Source organism: Triturus cristatus, chromosome 3_1, assembly GCF_964204655.1.
Source record: "Triturus cristatus chromosome 3_1, aTriCri1.1, whole genome shotgun sequence".
NCBI lineage: Eukaryota > Metazoa > Chordata > Amphibia > Caudata > Salamandridae > Triturus > Triturus cristatus.
The window spans coordinates 30,476,725-30,497,198 of NC_140583.1; positions in this window are offsets into that span (position 1 = coordinate 30,476,725).

The window sequence follows — 20,474 nt, forward strand, 5'->3', positions numbered from 1 at the left end:
AGCTCTGGCCATAAGACCACATCTTCTCCCCGATGATATATCATAGGTTGGTTTATTGAAAAGCCATTTCTTTAGCTTCTTGCAGAATTCAAGAAGAGGAGGCTGTGGAGTGGAAGATCATTCCATGCTTTAGGAGCAATGTAAGAGAACGCTTGTTGTTAACTTGATCTTGTTCTGTATGTGAACAGGAGTCCTGCAGAGTGGACGTATCTGGGTGGTTGGTGGAAGGAGATGTGACTGTTAGGTAGATGGGGCATGAGTTGTGTAGTTTCTTGAACATGTGTGCGAGAAATTTAAATTGAGCATATTTCTGTACTGGGAGCCATTGGAGTTCCCTGAGGTTTGGTGTGATGTGATCTCTGTGGGATATTGAAGCTGAGTCTGGCTGCAGAGTTCTGGATGATTTGTAATGTTGGAGTGAGTTACTTGGTGATCCCAGTGGAGAGCGTGTTCCCATAGCTCAACTTGCTGGTGACTAGGGCATGAGTGACAGATTTTTAGTGTTTCTTGAGAGCCATTTGAAGATCTGCCTCAGCATCTTCAGGGTGTGCAAGCAGGATGCACTAACAACGTTGACTTGTTCAGTCATGTTCAGTTTGCTGTCTATGATTCTCCCAATGTTTCTGGTGTAGGTTCTGGGTGTGGATCTAAGTTCGGCCGGCCATCAGTTGGAGTCCCATAGTGACGTGTTCTTGCCGAAGATCTCTACGTCTGTCTTCTCAGTGTTAAGATTAAGACAGTTGGCTTTCATCCAGTTAGTGACTTCGATCATGAAGGCGGTGAACTTGTATTTTCTGTTGAGGGTCTTGTCCAAGAGGGAGGGTATGAGCTGTAGGAGGGCGCTACACGTTGCTGTTGCTTGGCGGAGTCGGAGTCGGAGAGAACCGAAAGAATGTCTCATCCTGCTCCCATCTTGGCCACTCCCCTTCCTGAACCTGTTTTTAGTTCGAGCCTAGTGCTGCGCGCATGCGCTGCTCTAGGAAAACGATTTCTCGGAATCGCTCTGGGCTTTCCACACGCTCGTGCATGTTTTTTTTTTCCATTGGTCTTTGCTTTTGCCTTTCTAAAAAAGACATCACGCAGTTGGTCAAAGGCGTCTGCATGTATCCGCCCACGGCCTAAGTAAGCGGTTGCGAGCAGGGGCGCACTTTGTGCCATCTGTTCGGTATCGGATTTCAAAGGCTTCACATCGCGTTCACTTTCTGACTGCGGCCGGGCACTGTTTTCTGTAAACAGCGCTTGTTTTTAACTCTTCTCCCAATGAGACCACACTATGGGAGACATCGCGCCCCATCATGAAAGTGTGCGCCTGCTTTCATCTGAAGTCTACCCGGACCGTTGCTTCCTGTCCTGACCTGCACTGTCCGAAGCACCAGTCTCTGCTCTCTGCCCTAACTGTCAATTTGTTAAATCCAGCAATAATGCTCTCCCACCCATCCCGCAATCTGCACTGTTTATTGCTTCTTTTGTTTAGGACAACACCGCCCTTTATGTGGTTGCATTTCCACTTTTCACATGCGATTGTTTGCGAGTCCTTATTGTCTTTGTTCCCTCCCTCGGACTGTGCGACCGCTCATTGGAGGAGTAGGGCAGGGTAGAGCGTGGCCGCTCAATGGGCTTGGTAAGGTCAGTGTTTGTCTCCACATGAGCTATCCAAATCGTATCGGAACCTGTGAGCTCCCGTTAGACCGACAGCCCTGCAGTATGTGCATTAACCCACCCGTCCGGCCTTTAGTAAGGAGTTGGAGGTTACACGCAGGTACTAGCAGTAGCCGGTGCATTAACCCCGAGCATCAACCAAGAGCTGTTGTGCTTGGCAAGGAGTGAAGGTGTTAATGGGGTTCCTGGCAGGGCATCGGTGAAAGGAGAGTGGCTGGGACCGGGTGTGGCAGGAGACAGTGCCGCTCCGAGACAGCCTCCCACTCAGATGTCCATGAATGTTTAATAACCGGCCGTGGAGTGGGCAGGTTTACTGCAAGTTCATCTTTTAAACCTGTGGATTCCGATTCCGGTGCCGTTGGGGTCAGGTCTGCCAAACAGGAGACTTCTGAGACTCTCCTGTCCTCCCTGTATCTGACGCCCGGCCCGCACCACGTAGCCATTCACTCTAGGCGCTGTCTACAAAGCAGCACTTTGAACTGCGATTTTATCCACCCGTGAGAAAAGTCACACCTGTGTCCGTCAGAGGCTTGTTCACATGAACGAAAATACACTTTTTAATTCAGAAACGTGAAAGCAGAAAATGAAATTTCATTCATTTACAGGTAGCCCGCAGTCCCCCAGATGCTAAATTTCGATTAATTTTACAGGCAAATTTAGAGGAGGCCAGAGACGCGGGAGCGCACATTTAGCACAGTGTCTTGCAACGCTTGTGAAAAGGGAAGTAGACAAAACAATGTGCTCAGCTCAGCCTGATGCATGTTAAAGTGTTCGATAATAGTATTTAGACCCAATTATTAAACAAAGTCAGTTATTACGCCCTGTACAGGGACGGGTACCGATTGTGCATTATGAACTGCACTTCATTCCGCGCGCTGTACCTTGGACAACACTGCCCTTTATGTGGTCGCATTTCTACTTCTCACATGCGATTGTTTGCGAGTCCTTATTGTCTTTGTTCCCTCCCTCGGGCTGTGCGACCACTCATTGGTGGAGGAGGGCAGGGTAGAGCGTGGCCGCTCGATGGGCTTGGTAAGGTCAGTGTTTGTCTCCACATGAGGAGAAACATCGAGTTCAATAACATAAGAACAACACTGGTGAGGACATTCTTATTATGGTTGTATTGTTGTGATCTTTGGAATGGGAGGCTGGCCTATATGTCAATTTTTCTGCACTTCACACTCGTATCTCACTATATTGGACTCATTCCAAGATGGGCCCTGTTACTTTACTTAGTGACTGGCAAGGAGTGGGACCACCACGATTGCGCTCTCTTATCGTGCCCTCCATAAGCTGAGGCTCGAACGTGCTGTCGGAGGGGGCATTATTGTTTTAACTTCAGTGTAAAAGTAAGTCTGACAGACTTTAATATGCGGATATTTGGTATTAGATGCTTACAGGTCTCTTGATTAATTTGTAGAGTTGGTTGCTCAAACCCACATCAGCGAACTGAGCATGTATTAGATAACTAGTACTCTTTTATATGAAGGGTTTTGTTGTTACATTTTCTGCAAAATTAAGTGGGAACGCAAAAACAACATACATGACCACAAAACGAGCGTATGTTATTCACAGTACTTGTGTTTTTCGTGCTTTTTTTTGGGTGCAAAATGCATCCTTGTGTCTTAAATGGACACATACACACATTTTAGCGCTGTATGCTGGGTTTGTCTTTGTCTCTCCATTTCCTGTAACGTGTGGGCCCGCACACTCGCATCACCATTATATCTCTTACTATTACAAGGGCACTACATGTTCCACCCGTCCTTCAATGGTATAATACCTGACCCTTGCAGCTTCTTCACTCTCTTGTGGCCTGTACAAGCCCATACTGGCTTAATTGGCGGCTCTCACTCCCCCGTTCACTAGTGGCATGTGAAGCATCAGTAGATGTTGTAACACCCCTAATAATGTGCTGCATGGCCAAAAACGTACAAGGTCCTAAAGGCGAGACCTCTTGGCTATGCCAATGCTTGTTTAAAACTGTAAATTCGACCTGTCAAAAGAAATCCTTTTTCATGTCTAAATCTTACTCTTTAATGCTTATAAGTCACGCCTAAGGTAGGCCCTAGATTCAGAAACACACTAAATTATCTGTGGGTCTACTATGGTACTAAGCCTCTCTCCACATTTGTCGATCACATTTTATGAGCTATGGTGAGTGAGATGCCCACTTACCTAAAAGACACCACGGATGTACTCAGGTTGGTACCTGAGATTGAGTTTAATGCCAGCACAGACTATCTAGTCTCTTTTGATGTGGAGTCTTTGTATACGTGCATTCCGCAAAATGAGACTCTTGAAGCTATCTGACTCTTACTAGACCAACAAATTAGATTCCATCACACCTGTCCAATTCATCATGGAGTGTGCCAGATTGGCAATGAAAGAGATTTTTTTTCAAATTCAAAGAGACTATCTACTTACAACATCAGGGACCTCAATGGGTAGTGTCTTCGCACCTAGTCTGGCCAATCTCTATGTCAATTTGTTCGAGCCAGAACATGCATTGATCACTATTAAGCCTTTCCATGAAAAAATCATCATATGTGAAAGGTATATAGATGACGTTCTTGTGGTGTGGAGAGGTGAAGTTAAAACCATCCATGAATTTCAAACTTGGCTTAACTCTAGAAACGTCTTCCTCCTCTTTACAGTGGAATTTAGTAAAAACAGCCTGCTATTTCTAGATATACGCATTCTTGTGACTGACACCAGTTTACAAAGTGAACTGTATAGGAAACCTACGGCATGGAATTCTTTACTACTTTACAGTAGTCACCACCCCAAATCACTCCGGGATAACTTGCCATATGGGCAATTTCTCCGTGTCAGACGGAATTGTTCCACCAAAGAGAAATTCACTTAACACGCGTAATTACTGTCCCAACAGCTTAAAGAACGCAAATACCCTAAAAAACGTATACGCCAATCTATGAAACGTGTCTCCAATAACCATAGGGAGGCACTCCTGGAATTTCGAACAGCTAAGCCAACGACATCGAGACTAACCTGCGTTAGCTCATTAGGTGCTTTGTCCAACGGGATCCAGAAAACAATACACAAACATTGGCGGATTCTATATATTGACAATGAGATTATTCCTCCACCTCTGCTTGCATTTAAGAGGAGTTCTAATCTCAGAGACAGTTTGGTGCATACACGACCAAGAAGACAAATCACGACTCTTTCAACTCAGGAGACTGTGCAATCTGCCGCCAGTGCAAGGGCACTTTCCCTGTGGGTTTTGCTCAGTCTGTCCACAAACTAAACACACTACTATGATTGAGATTGGGACAACGAGACCTTGGTTACAAGTCTGACACACAAAGTACAATAGCGATAAATTCATCTATCTAGTCACATGTCCTTGTCAACTGCAATATGTGGGTATGACCACCCGCAAGGTCAAACCGCATTTCAGAGCACAAAAGCACCATAAGGTGTAACAAGCAAGCTACTAAGCTTACAAATCATTTCTTAGCCTTTAAGCACACAGCTGACGAATTTCGCTGGGCAGTGCTTGAGCAACCACATATTACCTTGCATGTAACAGATGTGTCTAAATTCCTATTCACCAGAGAACAATGTTGGGTTTTCATATTACAGAGTGATAAGAAGAGCCTCAACGATGAGATACCATGGACCCTACTATAGGCCATTCTAACAAATAATAATTTCACCGGCACTCTGTATTTTGAATAGGCTTTTTTGTGCCTCATAAATCCCTGTGTTTCTTGTTAATGTGAACGCTAATAATATCTAGACGTATCTTATCTAAGACCTATTTTTGTAGACTTGGATAGTTCTCATCCGTATGCCCTTGGCCAATACTGAGAACACACTTGATGGCCACTTAATAAATATGTATCCCCACATTGGCTCATTCATTGCGCTTGTTACCTTCATTTAAAAACCTTTATGAGAATACAAGGAATACACTCGATGGTCCACTGAATATGCCTCTTGCACATCTTTACATAGGTTCAGACACGTTCTATGTGTGACGCATAATTGTTTATGATTCGCTTTTTCAGGCGAACAGTCTGTTATTTCAAGCTTTGCTTCTATTTAGTGAGATATCCATAGAATACTGCGGTTGTTTAGAAATCAGTTGATAACGGGCTGCGAGCTTGCAGATCATTGGGAACATTTGAACTGCAGCTCCCATGATGTCTTGCGACGCTCTTCAGGCTAAGATTTTTGTTATTTGAAACACAGCATCTAATTAGCTGAACATTTCAAATACTTGGGCTGGTGCTAAAAATTAACTGACAACAACCGCGTACTTGCTAAACATGAAGCATATATAAAATTAAAATTCCCAAGATATCTGTCTAGATTTTAACTGACGACAACCGCAAATTCACGGAATGTGGGTACATTGGGATTATATCTCCTACGATAGTGCGTAACTTCTAAAGGTCTTTCTTTAAATACAAACCCATACATGTTTTTGAATAGACTATTTCTCCCAGCACGTTGCGGTTTGACAAATAATCTCTTTACGTCACCTCCAAGCGCCATACCAATCAATTCACAAGAACCGCAGGGGCAATTCAAGCTTGTATAAATAATACCGCCTCTGCGTCCGTCGTTACCTCCGACTACGGCTTGGTGAAGCCAGGGGTACCGACGGAGAGGTGAGACATGTTTTAAGGTTTTTGTACTAAGCTTTTTGTGCTTGGCGTTTTTCTTGTCAGCTTTTATTTCTCACTCACTGCCTTTGTAAGATCGCTCTCGAGTGTGTCTGCCTGTTAGAGTGATACCCACATGTTCATTGACTTGATCATAAAAGGCTTTAGAAACGCTAGCCTTTGTGAGCAAAGTTTGTCGTTAGTCATTATGTGCCAGATCCATTTGTGCCATATTAATCCACCCTCGATTGTTAGCGGTTAGAATTCACAAAAGGCAGTCGTTATCCTATTCTATGGCTGTTACTTTCTGCGAAAATGTTCCCTGTGATGTCTATCAGTACAGCGGCATTACTCATTCTTATAGAGTTCTACTGAAAGTCTCGGAGAGACGTTTTGACGTATGCAACATGTACCTAATGTACATTGAGTGCTGTTTCGTGTGGCCCCACATGAACTTAGTACACATTACGACATACAGCTAGATACTGAAGTCTGATGATAGTCTGTCCCCTTTGGGGGTGACTCACTTTTTTCAGGCCAGTTTTTTAGCATTAGCCTGATATGCTAAACTCTTTGCATATATTGATCCTTTGATGTAGTTTCCAAACACACTTAATTTAGTGCAGACAAGTTTGTTTTTTAATAATTTAAAGGTACTGTCGGACTTAAAAATGTCTTTGTGTCTGATCTTTATTAACTGTTTTTCTTCTAGAGCGGTGCCTCACGTCCTGAGCAGTGGCCAGGTCAGGTGAGGTTCCTTATTCGTACGATACGGGTGGCGAAACATCGAGTTCAATAACATAAGAACAACAATGGTGAGGACATTCTTATTATGGTTGAGAAAAATCTCCAAAGTAATTTTCACCATGGCAAGGCTGGCTGTCCCATAGAAAAGCACTGGGTTACATTACAACACCGTATAATGTATGACTTCAGTATGGGAATAGCTAAACCCATGATTCAATTACTCAAATCAATAGGAATTTAAAATTCAATTGGATGGTGAATTCAGATTTTAAATTACTATTTTGAAAATGTCACCCTTAGATAGTTACTGAAAAAAAGAGCTATCTAGCTGACTGTTTATTGTGCTGGCACTGTTTAACAGACATATGTAGTTCTTAAATGCATAAGAATCTTTCAGAAAAAGAATAATTAAATGATGTAGACCATTTTATTAGTGATTTTGGTTTCAGTCTGTTATATAGTGACAGCACAATAAACAGTCAGCTAGATCAATCAATCAATCAATCAGTGACATTTATAGAGCGCACTACATACCCGTAGGGTCTCAAGGCGCTGGGGGTGGGGGGGTGCCGCTACTGCTCGAACAGCCAGGTCTTCAGCTTCTTCCTGAAGGAGAGGTGGTCTTGGGTCAGGCGCAGGTCGGTCGGGAGGGAGTTCCAGGTCTTGGCGGCCAGGTAGGAGAAGGACCTTCCTCCTGTAGTCGCTCTTCGGATGCGGGGGACGGCGGCGAGGGCGTGGTTGGCTGATCGGAGGTGGCGTTTGGGAGCGTAGAAGTTGATTCGGCTGTTGAGGTAGCTCGGGCCTTGGTCGTGTAGGGCTTTGTGTGCGTGGGTGAGGAGGCGGAAGGTGATTCTTTTGTTGACGGGGAGCCAGTGCAGGTTTCTCAGATGTCCGGAGATGTGGCTGGTTCGTGGGATGTCGAGGATGAGTCTGGCTGAGGCGTTCTGGATCCGCTGGAGTCTCTTCTGGAGCTTGGCGGTGGTGCCGGCGTAGAGGGCGTTGCCGTAGTCCAGTCGGCTGGTGACGAGGGCCTGGGTGACGGTCTTCCTGGTCTCGGTGGGGATCCACCAGAAGATCTTCCGTAGCATGCGAAGGATGTTGAAGCACGCCGAGGAGACGTTGTTGACTTGCCTAGTCATGGAGAGGGAGGAGTCCAAGATGAAGCCCAGGTTGCGTGCATGGTCTGTCGGTTTGGGTGCGGTGCCCAGGGCGGGAGGCCACCAGGAGTAGTCCCAGGCGGAGGGTGAGGATCCCAGGATGAGGACCTCCGTCTTGTCCGAGTTCAGTTTCAGGCGGCTGGTCGACATCCACTCGGCTACCTCTTTCATCCCTTCGTGCAGGTTGGCTCTGGCGGCGGCGGGGTCGTTGGTCAGGGAGAGGATCAGCTGGGTGTCGTCGGCGTAGGAGATTATGTTGAGGTTGTGTTGGCGTGCGATGGCCGCGAGGGGGCTCATGTAGACGTTGAAGAGGGTGGGGCTCAGTGAGGATCCTTGAGGGACGCCGCAGATGACTTCGGTCGCCTCTGACTTGTACGGTGGTAGACGGACTCTCTGTGTTCTTCCGTCGAGGAAGGAGATGATCCATTCCAGCGCCTTGTCCTGGATTCCGACGTTGCTGAGGCGCTGTACTAGGGTGCGGTGGCAGACAGTGTCGAATGCTGCGGAGAGGTCTAGGAGGATGAGAGCCGCTGTTTCTCCGTTGTCCATCAGGGCTCGAATGTCATCGGTGGCGGCGATGAGGGCGGTCTCGGTGCTGTGATTGGCTCGGAAGCCGGACTGTGAGGGGTCGAGGGATCCATTCGTCTCGAGGAAGGCGGCCATCTGCTTGTTGACGGTCTTCTCGATGACTTTGGCTGGAAACGGGAGGAGCGAGATGGGGCGGTAGTTCTTGAGTTCGGTGGGGTCCGCTGTGGGTTTCTTGAGTAGAGCGCTGAGTTCGGCGCGCTTCCAGCTCTCAGGGAAGGTGGCGGTGTCGAAGGATGTGTTGACGATGTCTCGCAGGTGGGGTGCGATGACAGCGTCAGCCTTGTTGAAGACGTGATGAGGACAGGGGTCGGTCGGTGATCCGGAGTGGATGGAGTTCATCGTGCGGATGGTGTCTTCGGTGCTGATCGGGGTCCAGGCGTGGAGGGTGGTGGTGAGGGGTGGTTGTTCGGTCTTGGTGTGCGTTGGTTGGTTGTTGAAGCTGTTGTGTATGTCCGCGATCTTGTTGTGGAAGTGTGAAGCGAGGGAGTTGCAGAGGTCTTGCGATGGGGTGATGTCGTTGTTTCCTGCGCTGGGGTTGGATAGCTCTTTCACGATGTTGAAGAGTTCCTTGTAGTTGTGTGCGTTGTTGTCCAGCCGGTCATCTCTTTTTTCTGTAATTTACTGGCCAAATCTAGCTGTGTGGTATAGGGCCCACCCCTGCTTTATTGTGTACCTTTAGATAGTTGGCATTTGTAGGAAGCTAGCTCTCTGTTTAGTGTACAAAAACAAAGTACTCTGTGCAGAGTCCAGTGGATCCTTGCTGGTACACAGAGGTTAAAGTAGATAATACGAGGGCTCTTTTAGTGGTAGTGTGGGCAAGCAGTTCGGCTTGTCAGAGGGTACTGCTAAGCATTTGTTGTACTCACAAAGGCAATAAATAAGACACACACTCAAGAATAGATCGGAGACCACATGATATATTTTTTACGACTGAGCACTTAGATCTACAGTAAGTACTTAAGGAGTTACGATTTTTAAGAGTTCGGAAAATATAACACTTTAGTGCGCTATTACGCAACATTGAAGTCACTGGAGAAAAGCAGAAAAAAACATATGAAATCAGGTTAGGCTTTCACAAAGTTTGCCTTCTTGTTTTAGGTTGACAGGAGGACATGGTCCAAAGTTCCAGCAGCAGAAGATCAAGAGCTTCCCGGAATACCCAGGAGCAGGGGCTGAAGGTATTGGTAGCTGGTGTGCTATGACGAACCACCTGGAAAGACACTACACAGGAGCACTTGGAGGTAAGTCCAGTGGGTCCCAATAGACGGAGGAGGTTGCTATTGTTGCAGGGCCATGGGAGCACAGTTGGTTCATCGTTACCATGGCCGGTGGGGCTCGATGCAGAGCAGATAGGTCCGCTGGGTGCCGTGATTTGAGGTTCTCTTAGTCAGGAGCATGGTCATTTGAAGAGGCAATTTTGGGACAGCTGGTCCATTCAGGATGTGGGTGTCGGGGGTTTCGACGTGCCTCGATGGGTGCTTGCTTCTGGAATCGTTGGAGTCTGAAATGGACTATTTGTGTCCCTGTTTGTCTGTCGGGGATCTGGTACCCCAGGTATAGGTACAATGCAACTCTTGCCTGGCTCCAAACTTGCTGGGGAGACAGATCTGACCCTCTGGAGCTGTTGTACCTCTTTCAGTGAAGGTGCTGCGTCAAAGTCTTCGCGGAGCAGCACGTCGACAAACCAGACTTGGCTGGATCGGTGCCTGTGGTGTGCAGGGGAGTGATACCTTCACTCCAATGGAGATTCTTGATGATTTCTCAAAGTCTAGTGGAGCTCCAGGGTTCTTGGAGTCTTCACACGTTCAGGATGACACAGCACACTCCGATTTTTCATTTCAGGCAGGGTTTGGCACCAATTTCTTCTAATGCAGGGCTCCAGCTCTTAGGCAGCGAGTCTTCTTTGTACCTTTCTTCTTCTTGTCTGTCGAATCTGAGTTCAAGGTCTAGGGATGCCACCTAAATAATAAATGTAGGGGCCTTTACGGGGAAAAGAGGTAGTAGCCAATGGGTTACCTACCTTTAGGGTGCTTACACCCTCTAAGTGACCACTTGCTGTGGGAAGATGCACTAGTCTAGCCCTGATAGGCTGTTTATACACCATTTCAAGATGGTGGATTTTCAGGAGAGGGGTTCACAGCCTGGAGGAGGTGTGAAGCACCTCCGCCCAGAGCAGGATTTGTTTCTGGCCTCTTGAGTGCAGGCTCTCACCCCATGAAATCAGAAAAATGTCTGGTGGATGCAGACTTGCTATGAGTAGTCACAGACCACACCAGTGCTTTTGCAGGTTTTCAGGGGACCCTCTAAAGGGTCTCCTGTCTGCATGTTTTAATACATCCCACACTGGCATCAGTAAGGATTTATTAAGACAGGATGTTTGGTACCAAACATCGTAGAATGCAGTGAAGCCATCATGGAGCTGGGAAACGCAAAATGACAAGTATCCAGCCCATTAACTCTTCATGGCTTTCCTGTGCACTTACAATATCCAAAGATGACACAGATATTGGAGGGTTATATCTGCTCATGCAGATATGTCCACACATTGGATATATTGCACCATGCCTTAGGGCTGAGAAGCGTGCAGTAGGGGTGACTTACATATATCTCATGCAGTGTGTGAGGGCATGGCACACTGAGATGTGTGCCATGTCGACTCTTCGGTTTTCTCTGCACAAAGACAAGCAGCTTGCAGTGGCAGTTTGCATTGTCTTGGTGAGGAGTCTATGGGATGGCACAATTTGTGCTGCAGTCCCAGTGGACCCTCTTCAGTACCCATGCCCTAGGTACCAGGGGTACCATTGACTAGGGACTTACAAGGGTAGCTGAAGATGTGTCAATTGTGTTAGAGTTTTAGTAAAAGAGATCTAGCACTGGGAACCTGGATAGCAGGGACCCAGTGTAGTTAGTTCGAAATCACATCTGGCATCAAGCAAAAAAGTAGGAGCTAACCATGTCAAACGAATCACTTTCCAGCAGTATTTTCTTGCCTAAAAAACTCCAGTAACCCTTTCAGAGATAATCCCCAACTGTCACCTGGCAGCCTGTAGGCAGGTGTGAATTGTTCTCAGGAAATTGAACAAAAGGGCCTTGGCTGGGAGGAGGTATGACCTCCTCATGATAGGATGGACTGAGGGATGTGACCCCTAACTATACAAGCTTCAAGTGGTTTCTAGGGGATAGTTGCCTAGCCTCTTGTTAAACTCCAGGAACACAGAAGCTGCTAAAGGCCCAAGAAACCGCTGAGCCCATCTGACCAGTTCCACCTGGAGTTGACCTGGACCCTGCTGGTGGCTTCTGGAAAATTGATTCCTAACCCCAAGTGGTGCCCAAAGGCCCTGGACACTTGATTGGTGTTAGAATGTACTCTAAACCCCTTCCCCAATCCCTCTCCCCTAGGATTGCAAGAATGGACACTCCAAATTTTGTCCACGATTTGTGCCAAAAGAACGTTGGGATTCAGCTTGTTGGTTTGCCTCGCTGAAAGAAGTTTAACTTCCAGAAAAAGTTTTGAATTCCAATCGTAAAGGTATTACAAGGAGCAGCCGACCGCTGACAAGCCCTTCCTGGCATGGACTTCAGATTATGCCTGTGCTGAATTTTCCCACCATCAACACCGAGAGTCTCGAACTTCCTGGCAAACCAAGGCTTCTGCTGAGGTCCTGCACTCCAGCCAGCCGAGAACGGCAGGCCCTACATCAGATCCAGCGTGTAGCCTAATCCACTGACAACCCCATGAACAAGATTTTTCTCCAAACATAAAACTAAGTTTAGAAGATAAACTTTCAATGAATCTGGTCCTCGTACCTGTGCCATACTCCATCGTGGTCTGCATTAACTTTTGACTTTGGACTGGTCTAGCGCAACCAGATACCTGTGGTTGGTGCTTTGTACTTTTTGATGCTAGAAACACCTAAGCATTTAAAAAAAAAAATCATATCTCTGGTTCCCTACATCCAATTTTTGTTGTTAGTTTGATGTCTATTTGACGTTTTAAAAATTTATCCTATTTTTCATAAAACTGGATTTGGATTTTTATTGGGTTGTATTTTCTACTAATTAACTGAATTGCTGACCTCCCAGGATATTCCAATGTTGCTATTTGCAACAACAAAATAATGCAAAATTGGCACTATTGCAAAACTCCTATGATTTTATAATAGGGTTGGTGCAATTAAGGTTTGAAAAATGGAGTTGACCATCTCTTTGCTGGCTCTGCACTCCCGTGGAGCTTCTAAAAAAGGGTGAGCAACAGACTAGCAACATCAAAGGTGCTAACTTCCTTTTTTGCCTGCCTTCAAAATGCACAGAGCACCCTCCTGTGCAATTAGCCTGCTGCCTGTCACTGCTACCTCTGCAGGCACTTGAACCTTAATCCTGCCCCCACGCTCTCCTCTGCATTTTGTCACTCCTCTCCCATGGCCCTCCTCTCTCCACTGCCCTCTGTCTCCTATTCAATTGTAACTTCCCTCATGCCTCCTCTTTCTTATTATGCATTTTTTTTTATATAGTGCGAACTTAGACCAAAAGTCATTAGGCCACAACCCCTCTCCTGTGCTGAGACTCCTCTCTTGCCCGCCTCCTCCCATGACTCATCTGGTCCTTCCACCAGACTCTTATCCCCCACCACACACCCCCACCTAAACCCCTGTTGCCTTGCACACTGCAAGGAATGCAGGTTGTCTGATGCCAGAAAGAGACATTTTCATGTTGCAGTCTGCACTGTTTGGCATCAGACATCCTCCAAATTGAGGTGCTGTGCTGCTGCAGGGTCTACGCTGCAAAGCTACCCATCGTGACATAGCACAGTCTCCAGCAGTGACACAGCACAGGCTGTGCAGTATTTTTTGGTAGGCAGATTTTCTGCCTACAGCAAAATACCACAAAGTTTGAGGTTTCAGGCTACAGTTCTTTTTTTGGTTTCAGGAATTGCCACCTGAAACCACAAAATCCTAGTGAGGAGGGGGACTATGTTTGGCACTGATAAGTGCTTCACGCTTGTTTCTCCTAAGTTAAGCCTATCTGCTCATTGCTACAGCTACCAAGGGTTGAGATTAGTTTAAATGATTGAGCCTTACCTGGACCTAGTAAGGGATAGTGACATTATGACTTGAAGAGGACTACAAACAACTTCAATTAATAATCCACTTTCTCACACTTATTCTCTAACTAGGTCCACAATGGCTGTATATATACATTAAACAAGGTGGGGCTCAAGGAAGATCCTAGCAAAACCCCACGAGAAAGTAAAGAAGAAAAAGACGTGTAGAGGCATAAGGTGACAGACTAAAATCTGTTTGTAAGGAATGAGCCTTTCCATTGTAATGCACATTTACCGAAGCTTAGCTTGAAATGTTTTCCTATTAAGACAGAATGAGAGATGGTGTCAAAAGCTGACGACAGATCTGACAGAAATAGAGCAGCTGACCCACCTTGATCCAATATACCTTAAAGATGTTCCAAAACTACCAGCAGGACTGTTTCCATGATGTGTTCTGACCTGAATCCCAGTTAAATGCGAATTGTTTCTGACCTAGAGAAGATGATAGTTGCTTGTTCACAGCTCTTTCAGCTAGCCTTTGGGAATGGTGAAGGGAGACAGTAAGAAAGCTAAGTAAGAGCAGCAAGAGAATGTTTATAAGAGGCCTCACCAAGGCTTTTCTCAAACCTCTGGTATGAGCCCTAGATACAGAAGCGTTTATGAGTTTTACTAAAACTGGTGCTATGAAACGGGCTATCCTATATCTCCTGTCTGGGGATAAAGTCTTCGGGATTCCAGGATATCCAGCAACCTTTGAATCATGAGACTAAATCACAGCCTATTGCCTCAGCTGGAATAATGGCAAATATATCGTTTTCCATGGTACATTAATCCATCTCTTTCTTAGTTCTCTTATCCAAGCCTCTTTAGCTATATACTTAATTCCTGTACACAGGTTTGTCAAAAGTCAAAAATTATTCCGCATCAATGGACTGCTCATTTGAGCTCTTTAGAGACAAAATAAATGGTGTATCTTCTGTCAACTGACTGTCACTTTCAAAACGATTTTGACTAGATAGTGCAACAGCTTTACCATTATTACTCTTTAATTTATTGCTAATTCATAGTCAGAAAATAATAAGTTCCATCTCAAGTGGTCTGGTCGATTGAGGAACTGTAGATATCTGTGAACAGTCCACTTCTATAGTTTATCTTTTGCTTCAAGTATGTACTGTCTCCACCGCTCAAAAGATCTATTGACTAGAATTTCCATATCAGTGATTGTGTAGTTTAACTCTGCTGGTATTTTTATTTAGGAAAATAAGCTTCTGGTTGAACACGTCCAATGTTTAGATTTATCTGAGCTATAATTACCCTCTTGACTTGACATTAAGCTTGTGCTTTAACATTAAAGATATAGTCTACATTGGGAGTTTGCAATTTAGTAGCATTAGAAAAAGGTTCTTTTAGAAAATAAAGTTTCTGATTAGCCTCTCTGGTGCAAAAAATGTGCCCCCTTTTTTTAGAAACTTGGTGAAGTTTTGTATGGTTTTAGAAAACTAATGAATGAATGCCCTTTAAAAATTGATCAAACCACAAAAACCATGAACTAGCCTTAATGTTAGCCTTGCTAAGTCAAAATCTTAGCCATATAAACAATGTATAACAAATTCAATATTCCTCTCAATCCTTCATCAATAAAGTCCTTAAACACAGCACTGTAGAGATTGAAAGTCATGTCCTGAGTGAACAAACCAAACTTAGGGAGGAATGCCATTTTCCATCCACCAATCTCTCACGCTCTGACTAGATTATATGCACCTTTGAGATCCAACTTCATAAATATTATTGCATTTCAGATCTGCTCTAACAAAACAGATAATAATGTCAATGGGTAATATTTCTTTACTGTGATTCTTGTGAGTTCTCCGTAGTCCCTACATGTTCTCAGTGCACCTCTTCTTGTGAGGGAAATGAGCCCTTTTCTAAATCAGTCTACTAAAGAAGAGCAAACTGTTCATCCATCCACCAGATTTCAAGACTACATTGCAAGCCAGGCTACTATGCAAACTGGACTATGGAATACCTTTCTCATTGAAACACCAACATCTCTCCTACCCCTTAATGCAGCAGTAAAGCTGGTAACTGGCATAAGACACTTCAATCACATCACCCCAATCATCATATTGCTCCAATGTCTCCCCTTAAAAGCTAGAATCATACTGAAGGTAACCTGTTGCTCAAAGTGGTACATTGCGACACTCCGAAACACCTAGCACGCAGCCTTGCACCATATTGGGAGGAAGCAGGCACCAGTGCCTGGAAATCCCCTATTTCAAGGAAAGAAAGACCTATGCACATATCTTCCCTGGAGAAGCTTACAGAATCTGGAGCTCCCTCTCTCCAGAGATTTCCACAAAACATTGCCACCTTTGAAAAGAAGGTGAGAAAAAACCTGCTGAACCGATTCTTCCCTTATTGGAGCCCCTTGCCCATTTACCCCCAGGTGAGCCCGAATTCCAGTCAGCTAGGCACCAGGACTCCTGAAGAATCTGTCATCTACTGAGATGTACAAATGCCATTGGCAGCCCATGCGATCCCACGCCAACTGATGGGAAGGACCCTTAAAGAGATCTTATGCACACTGACATGTCTTCAGCGACCAAATATACGTTATGTAAATTAAATTCTATTGTACTAGGGGCAGACACATGTTTTCAATGATTCCCTTGTACAGTGCTCTGATACCAACTGGGTCATGTTCGCACTTTATAAAACTCTTCCTAATCAGTATGAAAAATATATATAGGGTTCTATGAGGGCCTAGAAAAACCATTAGCAAGGTCTTCATTTAAGTACAGCTTAAGATATTCTGTTTTCTGATTCAATGAGTGTATACACGCAGCTACAATGTTTTTGCACCTGGTTCCCAATCAATATTACAGCCCTAATTTCTAAGCCTGGGCGGAGTTGGCGGAGTAGAGCTCCGCGTAGCTCCACGTAGTAAAATAAAACCTCCGCGGAACTACGTGGGGTTCTGCTCCACCCCGGGGCCATCAGCAATATAATGAGAAAAAAAAAAGACTTAACTTGTCTTCTGCCTTCCCTGCTCCTCGCCGCGGTGTCTTCCTTCTTCCTGCGTCCTCCTCGCGTCCCTGTAGGTATTCCGTCTTCCGTGAACTGCGCATGCACAGTTCACGCATGACGTAATACCTACAGGGCGGCGAGTAGCAGGACCCTGGAAGAAGGGACACACCTCGGCGAGGAGGAGGGAACGCAGAAGACAAGGTAAGTGGTGTTTTTTAAAATATTTGGATATGGGGGGCTAGCCTCGTACTCCGCTCTACCACCGAGGCGGAGATATGCCAAACTTCGCTGGCGGAGCGGAGTATGACACCCAGGGCTAATAATTTCTTTTTGGGGGTAACACATTTCATCATAACAAGAGTTCAGAATTTGCACAACTAATAATTGATTCTATACCAATTTCTGCAAGCACTTTAGAAAAACAACTCTTCAGATTTCCATTTAGTCCAACAACTAACCTGACAGTCTGAATTCAAATGTAGTGTTCTTTCATTCCAATCAGTATGAGGGCTTTGAAAACAATCAACCACGGCATTCCCAAAATTACTTTGAACAAAGGGGCATCTATTACATCAAACCTTTCATGATTGACTGTATGGTATTCACTACCCACTTGGCGTACGCCGCCTGTACTCGCTCATTCCGGGCCTGCTCGGGTATGCAGCAAGGATGTATTCTCGCTCCATTTTTATTTACCCTGCATGTAAATGGGCTTGAGTCCGCGCTGTTATTTACTACGGTGGATTGCTCCAAGGTTGGTGACAGATTTCTTCCAGTCTTATTATACGTGGATGACACAGTTCTTATGGCACGGACCACTCAGTGGCTGGACTTCTGGCTCGTTATGTGTCATTCATGGGACATCTCGACCTGGCTGTGACTTTATCGAAGTCATACGTGATGGTAGTAGACCCTCAATCAACTAGGAGCAAGACCTTCAAGGTGGCTAATTCTACCCTAGGCTGAGTGAAGGCGTTGCCATATTTGAGGGTTTTATTTGATGCAAAGAATTGTTGGAAATCTTTGGTGGAGGCTAAAAGAGCTGAGTTTTAAAAACTATGGGGGCGGTTTTTAACTTGGTACAGAGGTTGGCTCTAGGGTGCCAAGGGATCTGCTAAAAATGTACCAGGCCAAGTGTTTTTCCCAGTTATGTTGTGTTAGTGAGGGTACACTAAGCTGGATCGAATCCAAGCAGTCTAAAATAATTCTCTGCGGAATGGTTCAGGTTCCAGATTCTACCCCAGTCTTTTTTTTCCGTTCATACAGAGCCTGGGCTTGACCAATTGTCGGATTTGTTATCTCTGAGTCCGCTCCTGTGTTGGGTGAAGATTTCGAGCAGGGCGGAATTGTTTTTACACCAACTGATCCTAGCAGACTGCCTGGCCCCTGATCAGGCCCATAGGATACCTTGGTTAGCCCATGTGGAAGTTGCTTTCACCCATACAAGAAGGTCAGGTATTTTTGATGACCCCACCTCTCTTTCAGAGAGGGATGTGGGGGTGTTAAAAGGTTGTTCTTGGAACACTTAAATCAGGAAAGAGAGCACCTAGAGCTTCGGAAAAAATCAATTCGGGGTCATGTTGCTAAAAACTGTGCTGGGGTTGGAACCGTATCTCGCCAAGGTTTGCTCACAGCACGATAGGTTTTTGCTTACCAGATTTAGGTTTAAACAATTGCATCACCTTTTGGCGTCCCCGTCTGTGTGGGTTTGGCCTGAGGCAAGGAGCGCGGCTTTGACATTATGTCTCTACAGGATTTGTTGCACTTTACAATGTTTTGTTCTTATTATAGTTAGCTGAGGAAGCAATCTTTAACTCCTTTGCTGAAATCTTTAAATTTTAATCAAGTCAAAACATCCTTGTTGTATTTCCAGTTGCTCCCAACTGATCATTTTACTCTTACAGTTTTGTCCTTTTTAGGAGCAGCTTTGGCGTCCAGAAGAACGAGACCGATTAATTGCCCCTTTTTATTTATTGTGTAACTTAATCTGTGTTTTTAATGCTCTGAATTTGTCAAGTGAAGTTCTTTATACCTGTATGGTGATTTTACCAGCTGAACAAAGATTTTACTTATTGACTGAGTCGGAGATCTCAACCGCAGAAAGGACTAATGGAATCCATGTTTGCTATGACTATGAAAATTTGACATTTACACCAACTCTTTTTTATGTCTTTGTAATATGTTTGTATGTTTTTAACATCTTAATATATCATAAATATATAATACAATAGATTACATAGATACCATTCAACTTAATGTCACATTAATGTTGCTTAAGCATTTTATTAAAAAAGTTCTCTGACCGCAAGAATGAATTAAATAAAGAATGATCGTTTTATGTAAACTACATTTGGGTAATAGGAGCGCTTGGCGGACCCATGAGTGAGGTTTCTGCAATCCTGTTAATAAGTTTGCACTATGCATTGACACTTTTGATGACTAATATTGTATTCTACCTTTATGATCTATGTCTATGCCGTGACCCTCCTACCATGTTATTATCTTAGTATTATGTACTGACACTTTTTGGAGATAGATATTGTACTGTACTTTTATGATCTATGCTTTAGTTAGATCGAATAAAGTGATGGATTGATTAACTGTATGGTATTCACTACCCATTTGAGAACTGGCTTAATTGTTTCACTCAATGAGGCAGATCCTGTCATTATTAAGCAATTTAGTGTTCTGAAGGCTGCGGCCTTTCAGTGGATAACGTTGCTGTTGCTTGATTCCTAAATGATCTAGATTTACTTCTTCAGTCTTTCAGAAAGTGACCTGACATTCCACAATATAAACCAAAAAATGTGCACATGTTCTTTTTCTCTGTTCTTAGATATTGGTCTTCTTGTGCAGTCTAAATGCAGAAGTTCTGAAGTTTCTGCAACTCTTTTTTTTTCATCCAGCTTATGTCAGATAAATAAATACTTTCTTTTTTCTGAGAACGGCAATCAGATAAGTGATGGTCTAACTAAACAATTAAATTTGTGAGTTAAGTATCAGTAGTTGGTCAATTTACCACTTGTGCCAGGACATCCTTCCAGTTGCTTTGCTCCATTTAATTGATAGAATAAAGATGCCCTTTTTGCCCTCCTGTATCAACCACCAACTGACTGACATACTTATAAAGCGTTTGATTGCTGAGGCATCTTGGCGCTAGGAGTGACTTGTTTCCATTGCACAGGCTTGCTGAGGTTTAGTGCTGAGTGAAAAGCCAGGTCTTGACCAATTTCCTAAAAAGAGGCCTGTTAGACTGTGTTCCATAATTTGACAGCTCGGTGGGAGAGGCTTCTGCCTCCCCATCTGGCTTTTATTATTTTAGGAACCGGTACTAGCCCTGTGTTGGCTGACCTAGGACCTAGGATTCCATTGCGGGGAGTACCAAGAGAATAGTTTCTGAATGTCCATGGCTCCCCCTCTATATAATGCCTTTTGAACAAGACAGAGAGCTTTGAATTCTACTCGCTGTTGGACTGGAAGCCAGTGAAGCTGCCTTATACTGGCGGAGGTGGGATGGTGTTTGGGAATATCAAGTACTACTCGTGCTGCCGCATTCTGCAAAGACTGCAGTTTGGCAGTCTGGCCTTTGTCAATTCCCAGGAATAGCGCATTACCATA